This window comes from Budorcas taxicolor, chromosome 4 (genome assembly GCF_023091745.1).
Source record: "Budorcas taxicolor isolate Tak-1 chromosome 4, Takin1.1, whole genome shotgun sequence".
Taxonomy (NCBI): Eukaryota; Metazoa; Chordata; class Mammalia; order Artiodactyla; family Bovidae; genus Budorcas; species Budorcas taxicolor.
The window spans coordinates 79,418,511-79,431,167 of NC_068913.1; positions in this window are offsets into that span (position 1 = coordinate 79,418,511).

The following is a 12,657-nucleotide window of genomic DNA, read 5'->3' on the forward strand; positions in this document are numbered from 1 at the left end:
TTGACTTGTACTTCTCACATGGGTGCCAAAATTATATAGCATTTAGGTCAAATGTATGACCATTTTTCAATATTTAGCTTAGGAAGAATCACCTCACAGGATCATCTCTCCTCTCTTTTCCTTGGCCATTTAGCCTTTCTAAATAAAGTCTACATTTGAGAGAATCACAGTTGTTATATAAATTATATAAGATAAGAGTTATATAAATTATATGAAAGTGAAAGTGAAGTTGCTCAGTCATGTCCGACTCTTTGCAACCCCATGGACTGTAGCCTACCAGGCTCCTCCGTCCATGGGATTTTCCAGGCAAGAATACTGGAGTGGGTTGCCATTTCCTTCTCCAGCTATAAATTATATAAGATAACTTATATAAATTATAAGATAAATTATATGAGATAACTTTGGAGAGCAGATAAACTCACACACATTTGAGGATCTGAGAGATTTGAAAGCACATGGATCTGAGAGAACAGAAATGAAGCACAATGTCACAATGTCATTCAACAGCTGTTTGGTCAATGCTGTGGAATCTAATGAAATCATCAGCTAGCAAAATTCCAGCTGAGCTAGTTCAAGTTCTGAAAGATGATGCAGTTAAAGTGCTGCATGCAATAGGCCAGCAAATTTGGAAAACTCAGCAGTTTTCTTGTCCACAGAACAGGAAAAGATCAGTTTTCATTTCAATCCCAAAGAAAGGCAATGCCAAAGAATACTCAAACTACTGTACAAATTGCACTCATCTCACACACTAGCAAAGTAATGCTCAAAACTCTCCAAGCCAGGCTTCAGCAATACATGAACTGAGAAATTCCAGATGTTCAAGCTAGATTTAGAAAAGGCAGAGGAACCAAACTGCCAACATCCACTGGATCATAGAAAAAGCAAGAGTTCTAGAAAAACATCTACTTCTGCTTTATTGGCTATGACAAAGCCTTTAACTGTGTAGATCACAACAAACTGTGGAGAATTCTTCAAGAGATGGGAATACCAGACCATCTTACCTGCCTCCTGAGAAATCTGTATTCAGGTCAAGAAGCAACAGTTGGAACTGGACATGGAATAACCACATTGGGAAAGGAGTATATTGTTAAGTATATACAGTCAAGGCTGTATATTGTAACCCTGCTTTTTTAACTTATATGCAGAGTACATCATGCAAAATGCCAGGCTGAATGAAGCAGAAGTTGCAATCAAGATTGCAGGGAGAAATAGTGATAACCTTAGATATGCAGATAACATCACCCTATGGCAGAAAGCCAAGAGGCACGGAAGAGTGTCTTGATGAAGGTGAAAGAGGAGAGTGAAAAAGCTGACTTAAAACTCAGCATTCAAAAAACGAAGATCATGGCATCCGGCCCCATCACTTCATGGCAAATAGATGGGGAAACAATGGAAAGAGTGACAGACTTTATTTTTGGGGGGGCTCCAAAATCACTGCAGATGGTGACTGCAGCCATGAAATTAAAAGATGCTTGTTCCTTGGAAGAAAAGCTATGACCAACCTAGATAGCATATTAAAAAGCAGAGACATTACCTTACCAACAAAGGTCCATCTAGTCAAAGCTATGAGTTTTCCAGTAGTCATGTAGAGTTGGACTATAAAGAAAGCTGAGCTCCGAAGAATTCATGCTTTTGAACTGTGGTGCTGGAGAAGACTCTTGAGAGTCCCTTGGACTGCAAGGAGATCCACCCAGTCCATCCCAAAGGAAATCAGTCCTGAGTATTCACTGGAAGGACTGATGCTGAAGCTGAGACTCCAATACTTTGACCATCTGATGCTAAGAACTGACTCCTTGGAAAAGATCCCAAAGGAAATCAGTCCTGAGTATTCACTGGAAGGACTGATGCTGAAGCTGAGACTCCAATACTTTGACCATCTGATGCTAAGAACTGACTCCTTGGAAAAGACCCTGCTGGGAAAGATTGAAGGCGGGAGGAGAAGGGGAAGACAGAGGATGAGATAGTTGGATGGCATCACCGACTCGATGGACCTGAGTTTGAGCAAGCTCTGGGAGTTGTTGATGGACAGGGAAGCCTGATGTGCTGCAGTCCATGGGGTCACAAAAAAGGAGACACGACTGAGCAACTGAACTGAACCGAATTGAACATGCTTTGAATATTGGTAAAGGGGCAAATCAATTCCCAGATGAAAACTTTCTATATGACTTCTGAGGTGTTCATTGATTAAGAAAATTAAACACCTAAGAATATGAAGAAGAACATATGTGTAACTGAATCACTTTGGTGTATAGCAGAAATTAACACAGTGTCAATCAACTATATTTCAATAAAGTAAAATAAAATAAACCTCTGAAAAATAAAATAGTTGACCAATTAAAAAGAAAGAAAATTAAACATCTTAATACATGTAGATAAGTTAATGAAAAGCAAAAGAAATATGTTCATGAACTGAATGAAACTGTCTGTGATTCTATGTTTTATAGCATAAACTCTAAAAGGAACATGTCAGATCAAGACAGCAGATGTGGGTCCACTTCAGATTGGTTGAAAATGTAATATAACTGGTATTTTACTGACTGTAATTGAATTTTTGAATTCAATTCAAAAGTTTTGAATTATTATTATTCTGCAAAATACATAATAGATTGATGGAAAGCTTTGAGCAAGAGGGCAACAGCATCATCAAAAGAGCCTCATGTCTCAGGAAGAATCAGCAGCATAGGAGCCTAGATCCTGTCTCCTAACTTCTCCTTTAAACACTCATGAAGAAGATGCCTAGAGGAAATAACCACATGAGCTCTAGAAAATAAAAGCAAAAAAAAACCAATCATATAATGGACTCCAGGATTAGTTTCTATGATTTACAGTTCTGAGGTCTGAGGACACAGACTAGAAAACAAGATTAATTAGATTAATTATTATGCTTACAAAATAATTTCTGATGCTCTCCTTTTGGGAAATGAAAGTCAAGGTCAGCCTTTTATAGTCTGCAAAGACTCTGGAAACATAGAAGTAATTGTTGTGAAATGGCCCAACATAGGAGTGCTTTCATTCCTAACTTCTGTTTCCTATGCAGATAAGTTTGTTTAGCCAGAAATTACATTTATTAAATCCCTAAGGTATTCTAGGCAGTGTTTAAAAAAATTTACCTGTACTTTCTTGAGGCCTCAAAATACATTGTCTTGATCTGTAGATAAAAACATAATCCCAGTAAAAATCCCAATGAATTATCTTGTGGATATCGACAAACTAACATATTTAAAGTTCATATGGAGATACGAAAGACTGAGAATAGCTAACACAATATTGCAGGAAAGCAACAAAGTCAGAGGACTGACACTACCCGATTTTAAGACTTAAACTGTTAATATAAAGTGACAACAATCAAGATAGTGCGGTATTGGTGATATTAGCAATATTGTGGAGTAGACGGCTCCCAGGATCTAGGAGGGAGGCTGTGAGACCTCAGTGCAGCTCAAGAGTAAGGAGGACAACCTTGAGAAGGCAGGCTGGTGCACGCTGGCAGGCCTGGTGACTGTGGTCCCAGCTGTGAAGCAGAAGCAGCCGGGTTCCTCTGTGGACTTGGCTTTAGCTTCACTTATTCACCCTTCATTCATTCATTTATTTGTCCTATCTTTATATAGTTCTGAGTTCCTGACCTATATTATTTTCCTTTCATCTAAAGTATTTCATTTAACGTTTCTTTCACGGCAGTCTACTGGTGATAAATTCCCTGTTTTCTCTGAGAATTTTTTTTCCTCCTTCATTTTTCCTTTTCCTTTGACCTCACCCTGTGGCATGAGGGATCTTAATTCCGCAGTGAGGGACTGAATCCATACCTCCTGCATTGGAAAGTGGAGTCTTAACCACTGGACCACTCCCCTCTCACTTTTGAAGGATAATTTGCAGTGTACAGAATTCTAGGTTAGTGGATTTTTTTCCTCTCAACATTTCAGACATTTCACTCCACTCTCTTAATTTCTGAGAAGTTGGACATAATTACTATCTTTGTTCCTCTATAGGTAAGGTGTCCTCCCACCCCTCCTAGGCTTCTTTCAGGATCTTTTATCTTTGATTTTCTGTAATTTCAAAATGATATGCCAAAGCTTTTTTTTTTTTTTTTTGCATTTCCCCTGCTTTGGTTCTCTGAACCTCTTGGATCTGTGGTTTGGACTGAGATGAAATTGGGGGAAATTTTCAGTCATCACTGTTTCATAAATGTCTTCTGTTGCTTTTCCCCTTCTCTTTCTGGTATTCCCATTATATATACATTACATCTTTTTGAGTTGTCCCAAAGATCTTGGATATTGTTTAGCATTTTTTGGCCTTTGTTCTCTTTGTTTTTCAGTTTTCAGGGTTACTACTGAGAGATCCTCAATTTCAGAGATTCTTTCCTCAGCCATGTCTAGTCTAATAAGCCCATAAAAAGGCATTCCTCATTTCTGTTACATTGTGTTTTATCTTTCTCAGCATTTCTTTCTCATTCTTAGGAATTCTACTCTCTTCTCACATTGCCCATCTGTTCTTGTATGTTGTCTACTTTAGCCATTAGACCCTTAGTATAATAATCATAGTTTTTTTTTAATTCCCATTCTGGTCATTTCAACACCCTTGCTATGTCTGGCTCTAATGCTTGCTTTGTCTCTTCAAATAGTGTTGCTGTTGTTTTCCTTTTGGTAAGCCTAGTAGTGTTTTTCTTAGCAACAAGAAATGAGGTGCTGTGTAGAAGGAAGTGCTGTAAATGGGCCTTTAGTCACATGATGGTGTGGGGGGAGGGGAAGCATTCTACAGGCCCAGGATCAGGTCTCAATCTTTTATTGAGCCTTTGCCTCTGGACTGTGAACTTCACAAGTGTCGCTCAGTTTCTCCCTCCCTCCTGAAGTGGGAGAGTATTACCAGAGTGTGCTGGAGTTTGGTATTTCCCTTTTCTGAAGTCAGTTAGGCTCTGGTAATACCCCAACCGGTTAGGGTCTGTTTGGCTAGTTTCCCCTGTAGGCTGGACTTGTTAAAAAGAACAGTGTTCTGGCATGTTTCAAAGTGGTTCCTTTTCCCCCCCTCCCCCTGCCAGAAGCTTGAGGGTATTTTTCTCTGGTAATTACTGTGGGAACCTGGTTAAACTCCTGGAAGGAAGTCTCACAAGACGGTGGGGACCTCCCTATGACCAAATCCTCCTGGAGTTTTAACTCTCAGGCTTGTTCACATTGAGTTTCCTCCTTCAGCACTGGATCCTGTGGCAATTTGAGTCTTTGCTCTGATCAATCACTAGTCCTGATATTTGCCTGACTGTCTTTCCAGTCTTGAGGCCACAGCTGGCTTCGTGTCTTTCTCTCTCTCATGGATCCAAGAAGTGTTGAATTTTCAGCCTGTCTTTGTTTTTTCTGAGTCATCAGGATGAAGTGATGACTTATAAGCTCCTTACATGAGGAACTGGAAACTGAAAGTCTTATTAATTTTTTACTCCCTGTATAAATTCAGTCATTTATTCAAGAAAATATCCAGTGATTAATTAATTAATGAACTAAATGAATTCATTACATTGATATTTAGCCAGAACTGTTTCAGGCTTTGGTGCTATAAGGGTAAGCAAAACAAGTTTTCCTGGAGCTTCCATTCTTATGTAGGAGATACAATAAACAGAGATATAAGGTTGAGAGAAGTATGAAAAAACATGAAACAAGAAAATGAGAGATTGGGGACTATGCTTCAGAAATGTTGCATATAAAAGTGTCTCTGAGAAGATGACAGATGTGGAGAGACCTAATGGAGAGAGAAAGAGTACCTTGCAGACATGAAGGAGAAGAGCATTTCAAGCAGAGCAAATCATAACTGCAAAGGCTCTCAGGTGAAAACGTGTTTGGGTGTGTGGCTGGGAGAGAGAGGTAAGAGGTAAGCAAGGTAGCCAGAGGCATATCATGTAGGGATTTATGTACTGATGAGAAACCACTGGAGGGCTTGCACTGGAGAGTGATGTGATTTAACACATGTTTTATAAGGCTCATTCTGGCTACAGGGTGGAGAACAGACTGTAGGGTGCTAATTGGATCCTGAAAGGAGACTATGACAATAATACAAATGGGAAACCACTGTGGGCTGGACTAAGGGAGGTGGCAACGGAACTGGTGAAAAGGAATGGAACTGCTGGTGGATTAGATGAAGAGCTTGAGAGAAGGAATCTTTCTGCCGTTTCTCTGAGTCTTGGGTCAGGTATGTGTGTAATTCCATCATGAGAGGGACTAATACTTTTGCCAAGGACCAGTGTTCTTGATGTGGCTTCCAGTTTGTTCTCACGGGTTTCAGTTTATCCGTGAGCTTCCTTTTCCTCCCCTGCTGCAGATCTGGCTTCTCTTCCTGATTCAGACCAACCATTGGCTGTAAAAGGTTTTAGAGATTTATTTACCAGCTCCAAGAGCTGTGTAAGGTCCATCCCGATAATAAAGTCCTTATTCTGTATCACTCAGAGTGATTACTTTCCTGATTAAAACCTTAATTGATACAGTTTGATCTGTTTATCAGCCCACTGAATAGAGATATTCATGAACCAGTTGGATATAAAATGTAAGAGATATTTTAGTGATATCCATGATTTGTGGCTAGTCTTTTTTTATTATCCTATAATAAATAACTTTTAAAACTATTGTCTTCTAATTGCATTGCATTGTGGTCAAGGAATGTAGGAGTATGACTTCTTTGGCATTCATTGAGTTGTTTGTAGCCTTTATCTAGGAACAGTCTTTTGTACTTGGGAAGAACGCATATTTTCTGGATAAAAGATTTTATGGGTATCCATAAAATAGGTAGGATATGGATTATCCATAAAATCCTTAAGAACTCTTAAAAATGAAGAGAACAAAATTGCAGGTAAATATTGTTGGGGAGTAAGACGGTCATTACATATTTGTAAAATAAATAAGCCACCAAGGAGACCCTACTGTCATTAACTTACACATGCATAATACACAAACTCAAAATAAATGAAGCTTACTGAGTTACAAATTCAAAGAATTTTGATTTATAAATTATTTTTAAAATGGACCAAAACAAATAACAATAATTAACAAATCAAATCACATTTATGTGTGTGTTTCTATACCAAGAAAATAAACTCTACTTCTTACAACAAAAACAGATTTGAATGACATTGGATAAGCACTTACACATGAACTTTTGGGGGCTCAGCATTCTCAGGGTAGAAGTTCAGAGTTCTTATCTCAACCTAATAGTTTAATCTACAAAGTAAAAATCAACAGGGATTTCCCTGGTGGTCCAGTGGCTAAGACTCCTCACTCTCAATGCAGGGGGCCCAGGTTCAACCCCTGATCAGAGAACTAGATCCCACGAGCTGCAGCTAACACCCAGCGCAACCAAATAAATATTTTTAAAACATCAACTGAGCAATATTTGCTTTTATCATACAATTATGACAAAACTATATTTGATAAACATATGAAGAATATAGATTCACTTAGTTTAGAAGCAATATCTGTCAAATATTGTGAGGTGATACACATTTTTCTACAAGGTAAATGTTTAAAGAATTAAAAAAAAAAACAACAGACAAAGGCACAGTATTATTCTTTTCTTACCTGGCTTCTCAAAGTTTATGATTTTCTGTCCTTGATTTATATATTCTATACTTTCTCAGTCTGTCTGAACATTTAGAAGTAACTACTTAACACCTTTTAGACTGCAGTATCATTTCAAGTTCTCCTTGTTTGTTCTCTCTGGCTCACATTTTTTATATGTTTTTGTTGATGAGCTCATATAAATATGCTGATTTCTCTTCTCGCTTCAGCATTATCATTCATTCGAACTAAACAGTGGCCACCAGGCATAGTGGACTCACCCGAAAGGTTAAACTAAACTTTCAGTACTTGGTTTCAAGTTATCCCAGTAAAGAAAGGATGCCTAATGATCTTTGAGTTAGTTATCTGTTGCCATCATAATGATGTACAACAATCATAAAATACCACTGTCATATAATCATGTCTCAGCTGGAGTTTGGCTGGGTGGCTTTCACGATCTTGGCTGAGTTTGCCCAAATACTTGGGGATTGACTGGCTGTTGGTTGTCTAGCCTGGTCTCAGCTGTGCTCCCTGTGTCTCTCATCCTCCTCTTATACCAGGCATACACTCTTCAGGACAGGAGAGCAACAAGAGAGAAAAAGAGAGGTCAAGCTCAATTTTCCAAATGCTTTATAAGCCTCTGCTTGCAGTAAGCTGGCCAAAACAGGTGGGTTAGAGTTTAGAATGCTTGGCTCCCTGTAGGAGGTGATAGCAGAGTTATAGGTGTAGTAAGTTCAGTTCAGTTCAGTTGCTCAGTCGTGTCCAACTCTTTGCGACCCCATGAATTGCAGCACACCAGGCCTCCCTGTCCATCACCAACTCCCAGAGTTCACAGGGTGTAGCTGTAAGTGAGGAATTGAGGCCATTTTATGATATCTACTATAATCTTAGAAAAGAGATACTCCTTATTGTTCTGAATAAGCTTGAAAGAAGAAAAGCTTTTTTCATGGACAAATATAAAAGTTTGGGTAAAAGTCATGACCCAGCTAAATTTTATCACACTTAAAAAGTAATAGTTAGCACAATATTGTAAATTAACTATACTTAAACACAAAAAGAAAATAGAAACTATATAACTATAATGGCAAAAAGAAAACTGCAATGTACACTCTTTGGAATAAAATGAAAAGAAATGCAAGTTCTTGGACATTCTGGGAGATGCCTAATGAAACAAGTTTTGACATTCAGAGGTTCTAGACACTTAAAAAAATTTCTTTGTAGCTATGTTCTCCTAGGTCTTCAAGATGAGAAGGTTTTAAGGCTCATTTACTCACTTCTAGGTCCTTCTCTGTTCACTGTTTCAGTAAAAATAACATGTTACCCTCTTGGTGATAAATTTGTCACTTTCCCCAATTTTATACATGCTCAAATCTTGTCTCAATTATAAACACATCTTTGTCTGTCTTTTCTCTCTAGCAGAAAACAGCCAATGGCTCCTGTTCACTTTCCTTATAGCATTTTGCTTATTTATTATTATTATTTTACAATGACATCACATCTTACACAAGAGCTGGGGTGGTGAGTGGGAGAGAGGCTGTGCATATTAAAAACAGGGGCTGAATTTCAAACAAAGGGGAAGAATAGTGTCATAGGCTGGACCATGGACTCCCTGAGGGCAAAGACTCCTGAGAACAGGGCTCAGGGTGTAATAAGTATTCAAAAAATGCTTAAAGGAATGAAAGCAATGGGTACTGGTGGCTGACTACTTAGACTCAGAAGTCAGGCTCCTTGTTCAAATATTGGCTATACATTTACTAGGATAATAATATGAAAAGCTAGGATAGTATAGGATCCTATACTATAGCTAGGATAATACATGAAAAATACCAGTTGGGTTTTTTTTTTAAGTAGTGAAAAATTTATTATGATCCCAGTCATCTTCATAATCCTTTGATTAAACAAATACTATGATATTAATTTTCTTTCAAAAAAAGTGGATATTTTATATTTATTTAATTATTGGCCACATCTTGCCGCTTGCAGGATCTTAGTTCCCCAACCAGGGATTGAATCCAGGCCCTCAGCAGTGAAAGTTCAGAGTCCTAACCACTGGACCACCAGGGAATTTTCTGTAATATTAATCACTGATTTACTATATTAAGCTATTTTATTATATACTAAAGATAAGGTACTCCTATTTAAATACTGCAAAAGGACCATAAAAATGTTTTAATGTTTACTTCTGTGAAAAGCAAACACAATAAGTATTTAGCTGAAAGGGACCAATAGAATTTAATCATTCATTTTTATGAAAAAATTTTAAAATAATTTAATAATAATTTAAATATAGCTGATTATATTAAACTATTTTAAATAGCAGTAATTTATAGGTAACAATTTTGTTTCTTCCATGATTATCACTGCAATTCAAAAGCCTTTAGTAAATTGATGGTGAATCACGTGGTTCTAAATATGCTAGCCTTTATTTATTATTACTGTTACTGTTGGGACTGATGACAGCAATGTGGCAGGTAGGAGGATGATTGGATTGAATTGTATCCTCCAAAGGAGCTGACTGGTACCTCAGAATGTGACCTTATGTGGAGTTAGGGTCTTTATAAATGTAATCAAGTTTAAAAAATGAGACCACAGGGTGGGTTGTAAGCCAATATGGCAGCTGTCCTTATATAAAAGGGAAATTAAAACACAGACACACACAAACACACAGAAGGGTAGAACATCACCCAAGGATGAAGGCAGAGACCTCCAGGCCAAGGAACACAAAGATTGCCAGCAAACCACTGGAATCTGGAAGAGGGGGGTGGGACAATCTCTCTCTCAGCCTCAGAAGGAACCACCCCACCATCACCTTGCTCTTGGACTTCTAACCGTGTTTAAGCCACTCGATTGTAATCCTTTGTTATAGCAGCCCCAGCAAACTCATATGGCAGGTGAATACTCATTGGCTGTGGATTCCTGACATCCACTATGGTAGATTTTGGTTCTGTTTCTTCTTTTTTCCTGGCAAATTTCTGAAGAGTTATGTTAGCTTCAGGAGCACAGGACCCCAGGGGATATTTTGTGACAGGGCATAACGTCTGTTCCCAAGATAGAGCTTAGTGGCTTGAGCAGATCACCTCTCCTGGTCTCCTATTCCTGTTTCCAAGATAAACTAGACAGAGAAAAGTATCTAAGTGTCTGTTCTCAGCTATAAACGTGATTCCTGCTGCTGCTGCTGCTGCTGCTACTGCTAAGTCGCTTTAGTCGTGTCTGACTCTGTGCGACCCCATAGACAGCAGCCCACCAGGCTCCCCCGTCCCTGGGATTCTCCAGGCAAGAACACTGGAGTGGGTTGCCATTTCCTTCTCCAATATATGAAAATGAAAAGTGAAAGTGAAGACGGTCAGTCATGTCCGACTCTTAGCGATCCCATGGACTGCAGCCCACCAGGCTCCTCCATCCGTGGGATTTTCCAGGCAAGAGTACTGGAGTGGGATGCCATTGTTTTCTCCAAAACGTGATTCCTACCGCACTGATAAAGGTGATCCTAACTTTCTGTAACTCCATTTATTCTGTTAGAGAAGAGTCCTCTATATTTAAACCACATCTTGAGTATAAGCTTTGTGTGTCGTTTTTTTTTTTTTTACAGTATATAATTAATGAATTATCAGCACAGTGTACTGGGAAGGTATGGTCATAGAAATCAGGAGATCTGAAATTTAATCTTGATTTCAGAATAATGATAAGATTGAAACACAAAATAATATCATCTACCCCTCTTTGTCAGTGATGGTCTAGGCTAATTTTTTTTCTTAAGAGAAAAATTACTTTCAGATTGAATGAGTCTAACATAAACCCAGCATGGGTATAAAAACAATATGAGATCTCTCAGGTTTTTCCTTAATTCTACCCATACTTTTTTCTGAGAATAAAATATATTTTCCTCAAAGAATAAATCAACTGCTGGCCACCCAGTGAGAGTCACATGGTTTTCTTTTAGAAATCTGGAAGGAGATAAGAGGACATCGCTGAGGCATTGGGAGTGATGGTATGTGCTACCGGCCACAACATCTTTGTCTGTAGCTAAGCTTCGTCCTGGGGTCGTACCAGGTATCAGGCTCTGGCCTGAAGCTTTGGTAGAAGCATCTCAACAGGTAGGGAATCAATAAGCCAGTGGATGCTGGTTCAACAGAAAGGTCACTCCTTAATTTCACACTTTGTGTGCCATTCTAAATGGCCTACACTGGGAATATGTTACAAAACCTGTCCCTTTATTCACGGCTTGTGAGCACATTATTATGCCTTTTTGATAAATAATTTTTCCAGGGGAGTACTTACCATAGCAGCTGGTAGTCTTCTGTGTTGTTTTATTGCCTATACTCAGTGAGAGCAGAGGCATGATACAAATTGTTGTGCATGACCCTAGCCTTCTGTTTGCAATAAGGAGCACACACAATGCCATACCAAAGTGTTTATTGACATTCCTTGAAGGTGGTAGGATGGAAGAGAAAGCTTGGCCTGAGTATTACGTGACATTTCTCTTGTCGATGGAAGCAAAATCAGCCCAAGAACAAGGACTTCTCCTGCTATTGTCTAGAACAAAGACTTGAACAAAATCATTATAGACATTTCTTTAGGTAAGTTGGAAGCTGCAAGAAGTAGGCTAATGGAACAATATTTACTCTAAATACTACCTCTAGGCACCTTTTTTTTTTCTACTAGAACAAAGGGACTACATGTCACTAACAGGAAAATAACACGTTCTCTTTTGGACCTTATGATGGTTGGAACATCCATCCCAGACTTTGATGATATAGTATTGCAGTAGTTTTAAGAATGAACACTGAAGTACATAATAGTAATAATAATAATAAAGCACCACATTTGTTATGTAAAGTTCTAACTATTTTCATTTGAAAGTGTTTTACCTTGACTGGGAAAACATTTGTGGCAACTGAGAAATTTTCTGAACCCAAATTTGGGACACGTGGTTTGACACGTGGACTGATGGTGCCACAGATCTAACATTAGAACTGTTCTGGAAGGTCCAGCTTGTGGGCTGGTCATACAGATGCACTTACTGTTAAATGACATATGATCATGTGTTAGAAGAGAAAAAGATCAAGATTCTGTATATTTAAAGCCTGCCTGCCAACAAACCGTATACCTCTTTTTCTTAATTTTCTCTTTGAAT